This window comes from Podarcis liolepis (assembly GCF_965112155.1).
Source record: "Podarcis liolepis genome assembly, chromosome: 3".
In the NCBI taxonomy this organism is placed as follows: domain Eukaryota; kingdom Metazoa; phylum Chordata; class Lepidosauria; order Squamata; family Lacertidae; genus Podarcis; species Podarcis liolepis.
In genome coordinates, this window is record NC_139557.1 from 116,430,072 (window position 1) to 116,443,940 (window position 13,869).

At 45.1% G+C, this 13,869-nt stretch overlaps 2 long non-coding RNA genes across 3 annotated transcripts in view; both read right to left on the bottom strand.

The window, feature by feature from the left end:
- On the bottom strand, positions 1-1,850 carry LOC310702828. 2 transcript variants are annotated; one of them, XR_014523647.1, is made up of 3 exons: positions 1,082-1,355; positions 319-445; positions 1-203 (listed from the first exon to the last, which is right to left on the bottom strand). It is a non-coding gene; the product is annotated as an uncharacterized lncRNA (long non-coding RNA). The 2 variants fall into 2 exon arrangements; XR_014523646.1 differs by having other exon boundaries at positions 1-445; positions 1,082-1,850.
- Positions 1,851-3,737: 1,887 nt separating this feature from the next.
- LOC310702889 overlaps positions 3,738-13,869 on the bottom strand; it is a 43,739-nt gene continuing 33,607 nt past the window's right edge. Inside the window, exon 2 of the long non-coding RNA XR_014523752.1 lies at positions 3,738-3,826. This is a non-coding gene — a long non-coding RNA (uncharacterized lncRNA). The remainder of the gene's footprint in view (positions 3,827-13,869) is intronic.

Consider the following 13,869-nt stretch of genomic DNA (forward strand, 5'->3'; position numbering starts at 1 on the left):
TTCATATACCCAACTGTATTGCTTTTATTAGAAGAGGAAAATGCAAGATTTTTGTTAGACAACAAGGTGTTGTTCCCTTTTGGGAAGGTTGACTAGCTGACAAGGCTTCTGGGAGTGGCGATGAAGAAAGAGCCCATGTCACAGGAAAATTGCTTCAGGATTCAGAAACGTCCGAATCTTCTGGGTGGATAAACGATGCCTACCTAAGGGAACAGGTATACAGGGTGAAGATATTCTGAAATATGAGAGGTTAGGATTCATTCGCCCCCCGCAATATGATAGGCTTGCTGCTGGTGAAGAGGGAGGGAGCCAGCTTACCCAAAGCAGCAGTAGATCTGGGATGGATCATGAGGGCATCGTCCCCACAACTTTTCCTCCCTGTAACACTCCTTCCGCTTTCTGCATACTCCATCTGCACATTTTTTCCTCCTGGCCTGGTTAAGACCTGGGGGTGTTTAAAAAAACAAGAGGAACATTGTGATTAAGGGCAGGCCTTCCCAAGCTGAAACACTCTTCCCATATTGTCATGGAATCATAGAGCGGTAGAGGTGAAAGGGGAGCCCCAAGACTCATCTAGTCCATCTAGTTCAGCCTGGAAACCAGGCCTTATGAGGAAGGGTTGAGGGAGTTGGGTATGTTTAGCCTGGAGAAGATAGGTCTGAGAAGCAATATGCTGTCCAAATCTCTAAAGGGCTGTCCCATGGGAAATGGAGCAAGCTTGCTTTCTCCTGCCCTGGGTGGTAGGACTCCAACCAACGGCTTCAAGTTACAAGAAAGGAAATTCTGGCTGAGCATTAGGAAGAACTTTCTGATGGTAAGAGCTGTTCTGCAGTGGAACAGACTCCCTCAAAATGTGGTGGACTCCCCTTCAGGGAAGGTTTCTAAACCAAGGTTGGGTGGCCATCTATCAGATTCTTTAGTTGTGGCTTCAGCATTGCTGGGTTGCTCCTTTCCAACTCTATGAATATATTTCTCAGACTATGCAACTAAAACAGCAAAGAATTCCCCCCCATCCCGCAGGGTTGATGTTTCTTCCTCTCCCACCTGTAGGCTGAAAACGGGTGGTCCCCAAACATCTTACCTAGCAATAGAAAGAAGATAACCAAAGTCAGAAGGAAGGTGATCTTCATGGCTGAATCTCAGAGCTTCCAGAGCCTCAGTGTTTCCAGAAATGGAGAAGAGAGGGAATGACGAAGGAGGAGTATTGTGGGAGAAGGTCATGTGGCTTTTGCGTATTCTCTGCTGGGAACAGCAGCACTGAAATCTGAGCACGTGTGTGGGGGGCGGCAACAAACTGTTCCCACTCTTTAAGAGGAGTGTTGTTCAGGGCTTCACCAGGCTGGAACAAGAGAGTTACAGTGTTGCTCAGGCCTTGATGTTTTAGCCGTGGTGTTTTAGCAAAGGGTGCAGGTTCTGTGTGTCTGTGTCTGTGTCTGTCTGTCTGTCTGTCTCTCTGTCTCTCTCTGTGGGTGTGTGGAGAAAGAAAGAGGTCAGGTACAAAGGACTCTTCCCTTTCCATTCACCTGAGTTTTAATTCTGTTGCAATAGAGGGCTCATGTTTGGGTCTGGCTTCTAAGAGGGTGGTTGTTGTGGTTCCGGTGAATGGGAAATTCGGGGAGAGGGGAAGCTCTCATTTTGCTCTTCATTTCATCTTGGTGGTGGTGGGGAATCTTGTGAAAATATATCAGCAATTTTTTCTTTATGATCTTGCTTAATATACATCTCCCACCCTGCAGGAATTTCTCGGTGGCCTGGTGTAAACATTGCACAGAACAGTGTTTTTTCATGTTTTTGCATGGCATAGTTCTTACCCTAGCAAAGTTTCAACAGAGAGCACATCTCTTGCAAATAAAAGTACTTTCAGTAAGAGCCTAGAAATCCCTTACTTTTTCGTGTTTTAACTGTTTTGTTTAAGTGTAGTATTATGCAGCCAACAGTTTACATGTAACAGTCCTATCTGTTGCTCATCATAACCCACAGGGCCACACACTAGGCTCTCCCAATTTAATTAACCTTTTAATCAGAGTAATTGGTTGTTTGCTCATTAAGAATTCATACAATCCTGAGCTGTACTGGTATTTGTAACCTCTGTTCTTTCAAAACTGCTGGATCTCAAATTGTTTTTCTTTTTGCTGCAGGTACTGTAGCATCATGGTTTTGACCACTTAAAGTGAGTTTCAAGGTTACAGAATAAGAGAATCACAGATTTATGGAGTCAAGAGTCATCTAGTCCAACCCTTTGCAATGTAGGAATCTCTCACCCAACATGGGGCTCAAACCCACGACCCCGAGATTAAAGGGTTACATCCAAGGACTAAGTGTCTGTTGACCCAGCTGGTTTTGTTCTGCCGGCCCCTTCCTCCTGACGCATTACGCATTTGAGCCATTAGCGTAGCTGATTTTTTTTGTTGAAATGTCTTTCTCTTCTGTCCATTAAAAACCATGCATTTTAGCATCAATACTGTTGAAGTCTTGTCTGCCTGTTTTGAAGAAGGTAGTCTGTGGGGGAGATCTTTCTGAGCACATCTATGGTTGGGTGGTGGGGGTTAAAGAAGTCAAACTGATGCGAAAATGCAGAGGACCAGACTGAAGACGGGAGAAATGTGGAACTGATATAGACAGTTATTTGCCTGACCCTCAGCAGATGGCAGCTGTGGTCTCAAACATTTTGAAGGTACCATGAAAAATCTCAAATAATAATAATAATAATAATAAACAAAGTTTTGAACTGTTTTTAAGACTTCTGACATGGTTTGCCATGCGCCTTGATTTTCCAGAGTGCCTCTGGAAAATTTGCCATGTGCCTCTGGATATTCCAGAGATGGATATTCAGCTGCTGTATTCTGGCCATGTCCAGGGAATTCCAAGTGTAGGGCAACCCTATAGTTGCTACAGAGAATGTGAGGTATATTAGAAGTAAAAAACTAAGAGCAGTTTATATGGGAACTGAAGAAATTCGGTCGGATTTGCCTGACCCTCAGCAGATGGCAGTTGTAGTCTCAAACATTTTGAAGGTACCATGAAAAATCTCTAATAATAATAATAATAATAATAAACAGTTTTTAAACTGTTTTTAAGACTTCTAACATGGGTTGCAATGTGCCTTGATTTTCCTGGATATTCCAGTGATTTTCAGCCAATCAGCTGCCGTATTCTGGCCATGTCCAGGAAATTCCAAGTGTAGGGCAACCCTATAGATGCTACAGATATCTTAGAAGTAAAAAACTAAGAGCAGTTTATATGGGAACTGAATAAATTTGGACACATTTGCCTGACCCCCAGCAGATGGCAGCTGTAGTCTTAAACATTTTGAAGGTATCATGAAAAATCTCTAATAATAATAATAATAATAATAATAATAATAAAAAATGATGTTTTTGAGCTATTTTTAAGACTTCTGACATGGGTTGCCATGTGCCTTGATTTTCCTGGATATTCCAGCGATTTTCAGCTAGACACTGCTTCCGGCTGCTGTATTCTGGCCATGTCCAGGGAATTCCAAGTGAGAATGTGAGATATCTTAGAAGTAAAAAACTAAGAGCAGTTTATATGGGAACTGAATAAATTTGGACACATTTGCCTGACCCTCAGCAGACGGCAGCTGTAGTCTCAAAAATTTTGAAGGTATCATGCAAAATCTCAAATAATAACAATAATAAAATGAGGAGGTATGGTAGAAGTAAACAACTAAGAACAGTTTATATGGGAACTAAAGAAATTCGGACAGATCTAGGAGGGGTCTTTGAATTTATTTATTGCATAAAATTCATATACTGCTTGATTGTAGAAAACCTCAAAGCAGCCAATTCTCGTGCGACTCCGTTACCTGAAGGTAGAGAAGCAAAACATATTCTCAGCTCCTTGTAACTGAAAACAGAGGGAGCAAGGACAATGACATAAATGTATTTACTGTTCTCAATGTCGTGCGACATGAATGGGCAACATGATGCCCGACTTCCCTCTCGCAGGCTAGGCATGAGAAGCAGGTTCAAAATCCTAACTCAGCCATGTGGTTAACTGGGCAATATTTGAGCTACATTTACTGAAAAGTAAGTCGCTCTCCCTCCTAGTTCTGCGGGGTTGCTGAACATTTCCCACCTTTCCAGCTCCAGCCTAGCCACTGACCATGGTAAAGGTGGAATGGGACATTTTGGGGTGTCTTGGCTTCCCATGAGCACCAACAGCCCTGGGAAGGGGCTGGTGTGGGGTGCAATAATTTGTTATTATTTTTTTTATCATAATCATAATTTATTATTTATACCCTGCCCACCTGGCTGGGTTTCCCCAGCTAAATATAATATGTTTAAGTTGAAGAATGAGAATGGGAGAGTGTGGTAGATCACTGCCAGTTTTTGATATGTGGCAACCTGTTGGACGTTGGATGTGGCTGCTTTAGGCCATCATTCACCAGCCAAGGACTCTGCAGTTGCAAGACCACAATTCCACACCCCCCTGACCACTGACCATGCTGGCTGGGTTTGATGGGAATTGATGGGATCTCTTACGGAAGTTTGCAGCAGACTTTGTCTGGCAGGCATTTCCCGACCCTTTTCCAGGCAGTCATACACCTCTCCAGCATGCACTTCCCTTCGGCTTGGTCACATTCCTCCTTCGATTGTGGTGGGTAAGATGGGGAAGATGGTTTAGAAGCGTAAGCTTAAGGCAAGAAAGAAAAACATTGGTTCGCTTTGAGTTAGGGCTCCGTGCCAGCTACAGCGTTCTAAGTCCGTTCTCTGCTTTCTGCAGCCAACCAGAAGCTGCGCTTTGGTTTCCGAATGTTTTGGAAGTCAAACGGACTTCCCAAACAGATTCCGTTCGACTTCCAAAACATGACTGTATAAATGTCGATCTGTATAATACTCACTCTCAAAAAGAAGATATCTGGTTCTTTTACTTTTAAAAAATAGAAAGAAATGGTTGGTTCAATCTCTCTGAAAAAGGTTTATGGCATCTGTCCAAGATTATGAGCTTTTAGCATCTGAAATAATTTAAATTTCCTTTGTTTGAATTTAAGATTTCATTTGAAACCATGCTCTTTTCCACAAGCTACAACATGACGGAAACGTTAAGAAATAAAACCAAATCATTTTTTAAAACAAAATAATAAAACTTTCTCTTTTAACCCTCCACTACCCCCCCAAAAAACCCCACCCTCACCCTAATATTTATAATATTTTTTGTGCATGCAAGACAGAGCAAACAACACTGTTTCTGGGAACTTTGCCATTGTTAAGAAAACCCCTTCCCCATTACCGCAGCATTGCTGGCTATTTCAGTGCCTGCCACAATCTAAGCATACTCTGTACAATACCTGAATCCCTTAGCAGGAAAAGGGAAGAAAAGAGGAAAAAAACAGAGATCAAGTAGGAGAACTTCATGTCTGCTTCGATTTGCTGGAAATTCTGAGATCGCACAGAGGAGGGACAGAAGGTGCTCCTTATTTATAGGTCGTCAAACAACAGCAGCCCCTAGAGGGAAAGAGGAGGAGGAGTTTGAGGTACAGTCATGTAAAGCAGAGGTGGGGCCACATTCCCTTCTGAATGACTTTTTGGGGGCCACAAGCCAGGGCTGAGTAGGGGCAGAAACAGTTAGGAGACCCCCGAGCCATCTGAAGTCAGCTCTGTATAGGGAAGCTTTGAAATGTTTCCTTTTTGTTGTTGTTTAATGATTTAGTCGTGTCCGACTCTTTGTGACCCCATGGACCAGAGCATGCCAGGCACTCCTGTCTTCCACTGCCTACCAACTCATGTTGGTAGCTTTGAGAACACTGTCCAACGATCTTTTGCAAACTTTACATAGCTGCACATCGGGCAGAACAACAGCAAAAGTTACTGCCAAGCCCCTCCATCTAACCCTTTAGAGAATATGGGCACACATAGCACACATAGCAACTAGAGGACCTGCTTTCTCTGTCAAAAATCTCTCTGCAGAGTTTGTGCTAATTTTGCAATACATGCAGTGACTCATTGTTTTCAGAACGTGGAAATACCCATAAGAAAGGCTTTGTTCACTTTGTTTTTTGATGGATTTCTGCATCAAGATAGTCTAGGTTCTCTTCCCTATATAAATCATGCCTACTATGGGCAAACATCCAACGCAATTATTGCATAGTTTGCCTGGCTTTTGTTTGAAGAGTAAATTAGACGTGGCACTGAAGCCTTGTTCCTGGGCATAGCAACTTTCTTTTTTTTTATAACATTTTTATTAAATTTTCACAAATTTTAAGACAAACATGAAAACATAGACATACATAACACCACACAACACAAATAACAAATATAATTTCAAATCCTTATTTTGTTAACATCTTTCACTGACTTCCCCACATCCCCCCTTCTTGTATCCCAATTCACATAATTAGCTCAGCAAGTTCTTCTTCCCCACTTTCACCTTATTAATGTCATACTTAATTCATCTCAGATGCCCAATTTTAACTTATGAACCTCACTTTAGACCCCAATACTCATCATTTACACCCTTTTCTAAGGTCGACCCAAATTCCCTTTCACAAATTTCCCAATTTTTATAATAATTACAAAACAAAATACCAAAAGAAAAAAAACATATAGTTATACACCCTTTGGATTCCAAAACTCTCACCCCCCCCTTCTTGGTTTCGATCCCCAAAGTATCTCTCAGTCATCAGCTCTCAGCCTGGAGATCTTACATCCGAGGCCCTTAAATCTCTCTCAGTCCCTCTCTGCCGGTTTTGTTGGTAGTCTTTTATATTGACCATTGGGTTTCGGAGAGGCTTATGGGAGTTGGAACTTAAGAGGTTAAGTTGTTCCCATGATGCCTCAGCATTCTGACGTCAGATTTGGAAGCTGGGAGGAGCTTTCCGTTCTGTTCCTCTCCGGTCGTTGAGAGAGAGAGAGGCAGTTCATAATGGCTGCGAGAAGTCCTGGAGAAATGATGAAATAAAAGAGCTGTAAATGGACATTACTGTGCTCTGTGTGTTTGTGGGAAACTAAGTGACAGTTTGCTGCTGTGTTTTACTCTGCTGGGCGTGACGGAGAAGAAGGAGCAGATCGCGCAGAGGAAGTGTGCCGGACCTGCCGAAGCTGCCATAAAGAGCTAATTGCGGATAATAAATCAATTAGCACGTCACGGACTAATCAAAACACCTACAGGTTATGGACCCTAAATTACCGCTTGTAAAACTGTCACTAGAGGCTGCCGGAATGCTTTGAAGTTGCGTTCGGATGGCAGTGGAGTTGGCGAAAGCGGAGGTCTGTATTTGAGGCAAGCAGCTAGCTGAAAGACGCAAAGGTTTGCCTGTGCTGAATGCAGAAGTGCTGAGAACAGCGGAAATCGTTTCTCCACGCAGCAGGAGCCGGAAGAGCTGGTGATCTGTGAGTACAGCTTGGGGCCCCTGGGGAGAACGGGAGACCATGGCAGATGGCCAGGAGGTGTTTCAAGCTCCGTTTGAACAGCTTGAAGAACTCACCACCCAGTCGTGGGAAATCTGGGTCAGAAGGGCGAGAGCCTGGTTCTGGGCAACTGGCTTGTGGGACGTGAGCAAGAAAGAGCCGTCCACAAGCGAAGCGGCTGCTGCTGAAAGTGCAGGGCTGGTGGACAGAGATGCAGGAAAGCTGCAATCTGTTTCTCTGGAGGAGAAGATGCAGAGAGAGAAAGCTGAGAGAGCTGAGATCTGCATGTTGCGGGCAGGTGTGCATGCTAATTTGCAACATCACCTGGGAGGCGTTGAATCTGCGTGTGAGGCTTGGCGAGTGCTGAAACGTCTGTGTGAAGGCTCAGCAGGAGGCCAAGGGCAGATGAAAGCTGAAAGCCTAGAGATGGCTGGAGCCCCTGTTCCTGATGATTTAGCCTCAAGGAGTGCTAGTGAGCAAGTCGGGGGGGCGGAATGTTCCAAAGGCAAGTTTGAAAAGTTTTCCACTGTGCCTGCTGGAGTGGATTTCAGAGGGGGCGGATCTGGCAAGGAGTGCTTTTCCGGAAGAAGGAGGGCCAGGCCAGCTGGGAGGAGCCCCAGGCAGTGTTTTTCCACTGAAGTTCGTCGTTGCTACATTTGCAAGTCAGCTGACCACGTGCGTCGAAATTGCCCCCACCGGAGCAGAGAGGCAAGACAGGATGTTGTCAAGGTCAACTCCCATGGGAATCAGTCGGGTTTCCATGGCAACCAGTCTGGAAAAACAACCAGGCGTGGGACTGAGGCTGGTGGACGTGCCAGGTGCCAGGAAGAGACTTATCAGATCACGGCTAGTCTGGCGTTGTTTGAAAACAGCTGTGAGAAAGGCTCAGAGTTTCGTTTCGTTATTGACTCTGCAGCTAATCGCAACTTGATTCCAGAGACCCCTGCTGTCGAGGGGTGGAATTGCAAGGCAATTCCGGCCGGGAAAACTGTACTGTTTGCAAATGGACAGAAAAAATATGTGACTAACGTTACAAATCTCTTTATGTCTATTTTACAGGAAACGTTGGAGTGTTGTACCGTTCCTGGGATGCACCACTGTCTTTTATCTGTGCCTTATTTGTTAAAAAAGGGCTTTAAGGTTTCTTTTGAGGATGACGTCTGCACAATCTCCAAAGGAGGGAGGATGCTTGCCAAGGTTAAAAAGGGGCAGAATGATCTTTTCATTCTTGAAACGTCTCTGGAGGGTGAGGGGAAGGTTGAGAAAGCACAAGCACTGCGTGCTACAATTCCCAATCATGATGCATGTATACACGCTTGGCATGCTAGGACAGCTCATGGCTCTGCTCTGTAGAGGAACTACAGACGCTACCCGAGGTCGCTAACGGTTGCCACATTGTAGAATGTGGATGTGCGATGGATTGTGAAGCATGCAGACATGCAAAGGTAAAAGGGTGCAGTTACCCACAGGTGGATAGGGTAACCGAAAAACCTTTTGAGCTAGTTCACATAGATCTGTTGGCTCCTGTAAAGGAACCAAGTCTGGGAGGGTCAAGGTTTCTGCTTACGATGCAGGATAATTTTACGCAGAATTCCTGGACCCACGGTCTCAAATCCAAGGATGATGCAGCACAGCTGATCAAAGGGTGGATTGAGGGGGTGGAACAAAGGTTTGCCACCAAAGTGCAAGCTGTCACAAGTGACAGAGGAGCCCAGTTTACAGGTTCTGCTTTGCAGAAGTTCTTTCGCAAGAAAGGGATACGTCACACAGTGACTTCACCCAATCAGAGGGGGGAGGCAGAGCTCCGATGTCAGGCTCTGGTCCAGACTGCAAAGATGTTGCTGAAGGATTCTGGGTTGCCACCAAAGTTTTGGCTGGAGGCAATCAGGTATGTGAGCTTCACCTGGAATCGGACCTACAATTCAGTGGTAGGTGACACACCGTTTAGCTTGTTGCATGGCAGGAAACCCCAGATTCATTTTCTGCGCAAGTTTGGGTCGGAAGCATCTGTGCCAGTGCCTAAAGTTTTGCAGGGGCCAGATGGATCCAAGTTCCGGAAAATGATCTTCTGTGGGTATGAGCCAGCAGCGCATGCATGGAGGTTTGCGTTCCCATCAGGTGATCAGAGTAAACTGCTGATCAGCAAACACGCTGAGTTCTATGAGCAGGATGAAAGGTCAAAGGCTGCTGTCAAGCGTGATGTTCTCTCAGAGTGTCTCTCTGATTCAGAACAGGAAGATTCTGAGGGGGAGGAAGAAGAGGCTGAGTCTGCTGATGACGATCAGGTCACTGACCAAGGTCTGGAGCAGGGTGGGGCATCTCCACAAGTTGTTAAAAGGGAGGCCAAGAGTGAGCCCAGTTCTCTTGTGAGTGTAATGGAGAGGATTCGAAAACGCTTTAAGTCAGAGGGGGAATCCTGTGATGCTGAGGACACAGTTCCTGGTGGCAGTGAGTCAGAGGTAACATCTGAGTTTGTGCCCAGGCGATCCAGTCGCACAACGAAGGGTGTTCCACCGGAAAGATACCAAGCCACAGGTGCGTTGGTAAGTTTCGCACAGTGTGAACCTGATAGTTACGTGGATATTCTACAGGTATTGTCAGAATGTGTGGCAGAGGGGGTATGGGAGTTGGAACTTAAGAGGTTAAGTTGTTCCCATGATGCCTCAGCATTCTGACGTCAGATTTGGAAGCTGGGAGGAGCTTTCCGTTCTGTTCCTCTCCGGTCGTTGAGAGAGAGAGAGGCAGTTCATAATGGCTGCGAGAAGTCCTGGAGAAATGATGAAATAAAAGAGCTGTAAATGGACATTACTGTGCTCTGTGTGTTTGTGGGAAACTAAGTGACAGTTTGCTGCTGTGTTTTACTCTGCTGGGCGTGACGGAGAAGAAGGAGCAGATCGCGCAGAGGAAGTGTGCCGGACCTGCCGAAGCTGCCATAAAGAGCTAATTGCGGATAATAAATCAATTAGCACGTCACGGACTAATCAAAACACCTACAAGGCTCTGTCTCAAAAAGATCTGATTTTCTTCCAACCAGACCTCCATATTTGAAAGTGGAGCCCAAATCTTGTTTCTTGTTGCTTTTAAGTCCAAATGTCCCAAATGTCCCACAAGCTCCAACTTTCATCTTATTCAAATTTGTAATCCATAGGTCTTCAGATCTCCCCATAGGGAGATCTCTCCAATCTTCCTTCTCCAATTCAAACCAAATTTTCATCTTAAAATCCATCTTCGAAAGGCCTCCGGCTCTCCTTTTTCCTCTGCGGCATTTCAGCTCCTCCTTCCCCCTCCTTTAAGTCAACACATTTCTCTTCTTTTCCAGCTGCATAGGTTTCTTGTATCGAGTCCTTGACACAATCAGCAAGATTGTTTACTTTAAAATTCAAAGCTGTAACATTTATAGCCATAGCTTCACTCTGACCTTGTAATTTTCCCAAGAGAAAGAACATTCTATCCAGCTCAGCCTTTATTTTTCGATCTGCAGCCATTGTAATGTCTCAGAACTCCCTCTAGAGGGATTCTAGTTACTTAGTGTTCCTTCCAGCCTTAATTCCAATAGTCAAGTTAATTTGTTTCTGTTTCTTCTTTATTTTCAACGGTTTAAAGTCCAAATGTATCAAAAATAACCAGCAGAAATCACAGAAACCAATTTTTCCAAATTTTTCGAACTTTGACAGCTCGTTTGACAGCTGTCAAACTCTTTGTATCTCCTCAACAGGCTTTCTCGCAGATCGCTCCCGGCTCCTGGGGGGGTTGCACTTCAGCACTTAACATCCACTCTTATCCTCCAGCACAAGTACTTATAATGCCAAATCGTGAAATTACTGATTTTTATCCCATGGAAAAAAGCCTCTCAACCTTAGTTATCCGGTTCTTGCTTTAATGTATCTACTTGAAGGGGAGACGGACTTCCTTTTTAGCGTCTCACCCGATCGTGCCAAATTCAAAAGGGAAAATTTTTTAATTCCGATTTCCGTATTACTCACGGGGTGTTGCTTTTAGAGTCCAATTAATCAAAGGAAGAAGTCAGCGCTCTCCGGCTATGGCTTGCGGCTTCACTCCGTAGAAGTAGCGGTCTACTCACAGCACCACACCACTCCCCGGCCCCCGCTCCGCAGCCTTTAAAAAGGCTCCTTTGCAGGTCGGGGGGCACAAATGGTGCCCGCCGAGTCACCAGGTCCACAGGCTTCAGCGCCTGTGGTTTTTGAGGGTCCCCGCATCGTCGCCGCGGCAAGACCCGTCCTCTACGGAGCTGATTCCCTCCGGAGCTCGGAGGGAATCCGCCATTAGTCGATGGCGCTTGACCCGGAAGTCCCTGGGCATAGCAACTTTCAGTGGGTGTTGCCCACATGCTCTCAACTATATCTTCATGGGTGGAAAAGGCTGAATTTCTCAGAAAGCTGGATTTTGCCCCCAACGCTCCATTCTGAATAGCAGCAGACATGTGACAAGTTACAAGAGAGGAGATTCTGACTAAACATTCAGAAAAACACACAGCAGACAGCCACTAGAGGTCCTGCCTTCTCTGTCAAAAATCTCTCTGCAGAGTTTCTGCTAATTTTGCAATATGTGCAGTTACTTGGCACTCATTTTTTTGGGCATGTGGAAGAACCCTTAAGGAAGGCTCTGTGCACTTTGTGCTTGAAGACATCAGACAGATTTTTGCATGGATTATCTCCCCTGCATAGTGCTGACTGAGGAAATGTTCAGTGCAATTATTGCATAGTTCTGGCTGGCTGGCCCCGAGCCATCTGAAGTCAGCTCTGTATAGGGAAGTTTTGAAATGTTTCCTTTTTGTTGTTGTTTAGTCATTTAGTCGTGTCCGACTCTTCGTGACCCCATGGACCAGAGCACGTCAAGCACTCCTGTTTTCCACTGCCTACCAACTCATGTTGGTAGCTTTGATAACACTGTCTAACCATCTCATCCTCTGTCGTCCCCTTCTCCTTGTGCCCTCAATCTTTCTGGGTCTTTTCCAGGGAGTCTTCTCTTCTCATGAGGTGGCCAAAGTATTGGAGCCTCAGCTTCAGGATCTGTCCCTCCAGCTTGAGGATCTGTCCTTCCAGTGAGTACTCAGGGCTGATTTCCTTCTGAATGGATAGGTTTGATCTTCTTGCAGTCCAAGAAGATGGCAGAAAGTGAGGAGGAATTAAAGAACCTTTTAATGAGGGTGAAAGAGTAGAGCGCAAAATATGGTCTGAAGCTCAACATCCATAAAACTCAGATCATGGCCACGGGTCCCATCACCTCCTGGCAAAGAGAAGGATAAGAAATGGAGGCAGTGAGAAATTTTACTTTCTTCAGTTCCATGATCACTGCAGATGGTGACAGCAGTCATGAAATTAAAAATGCCTGCCTCTTGGGAGAAAAGCAATGACAAACCTAGACAGCATCTTAAAAAGCAGAGACATCACCTTGCCGACAAAGATCTGTATAAGTTAAAGCTGGGGACAAAAGCAGAGTTCACCTGCCTGGTTACTCACTCAGTAAGAGCAGCTCAAAAGAGAAACACTTGATGAGATGGACAAATGGGAGCGTACCGGTATATTATGACCTGCCACCATTCCTTCAGGAATTGCAGGGAAGAAAACATGCCTGTCCCTGTGTACCATCTTGGGGTAGAATAGTGGGGAATGGCTGTAAATCTGAAATGGGTTTTAAGGCAGGCTGCACTTCAGTGGTAGAGTACAATGTTTGTATGAGGGAAAGGTCCTAAGTTCACCCTCTGTGTCTGCAGGTAGGGGTCAGATGAGACTCCCGTTTGAAAATCTGGAGAGTTGATACTAGTCCAAGTAAGACAATACTTGTAAGAAATGATAAAGTTGCTTTCATTCACATAAAGATACAGGTAAAGGTAAAAGGTAAGGGACCCCTGGAGGGTTAAGTCAGGTCAAAGGCGACTATGGGGTCCCATCACCTCCTGGCAAAGATCATTGCAAATGGTGACAGACAGCAGTCACGAAATTAAAAGATGCCTGCTTCTTGGGAGAAAAGCAATGACAAACCTAGACAGGATCTTAAAAAGCAGAGACATCACCTTGCCGACAAAGGTCCGTATAGTTAAAGCTGTGGTTTTCCCAGTAGTGATGTATGGAAGTGAGAGCTGGACCATAAAGAAGGCTGATCACCGAATTATTGATGCTTTTGAATTATGGTGCTGGAGGAGACTCTTGAGAGTCCCATGGACTGCAAGAAGATCAAACCTATTTATTCTGAAGGAAATCAGCCCTGAGTGCTCCCTGGAAGGACAGATCCTGAAGCTGATGCTCCAATACTTTGGCCACCTCATGAGAAGAGAAGACTCCCTGGAAAAGACCCTGATGTTGGGAAAGACTGAGGGCACAAAGAGAAGGGGACGACAGAGGATAAGATGGTTGGACAGTGTTCTTGAAGCTACAAACATGAGTTTGACCAAACTGCGGGGGGCAATGGAAGACAGGAGTGCCTGGTGTGCTCTGGTCCATGGGGTCATGAAGAGTCAGACATGACTAAATGACTAAAC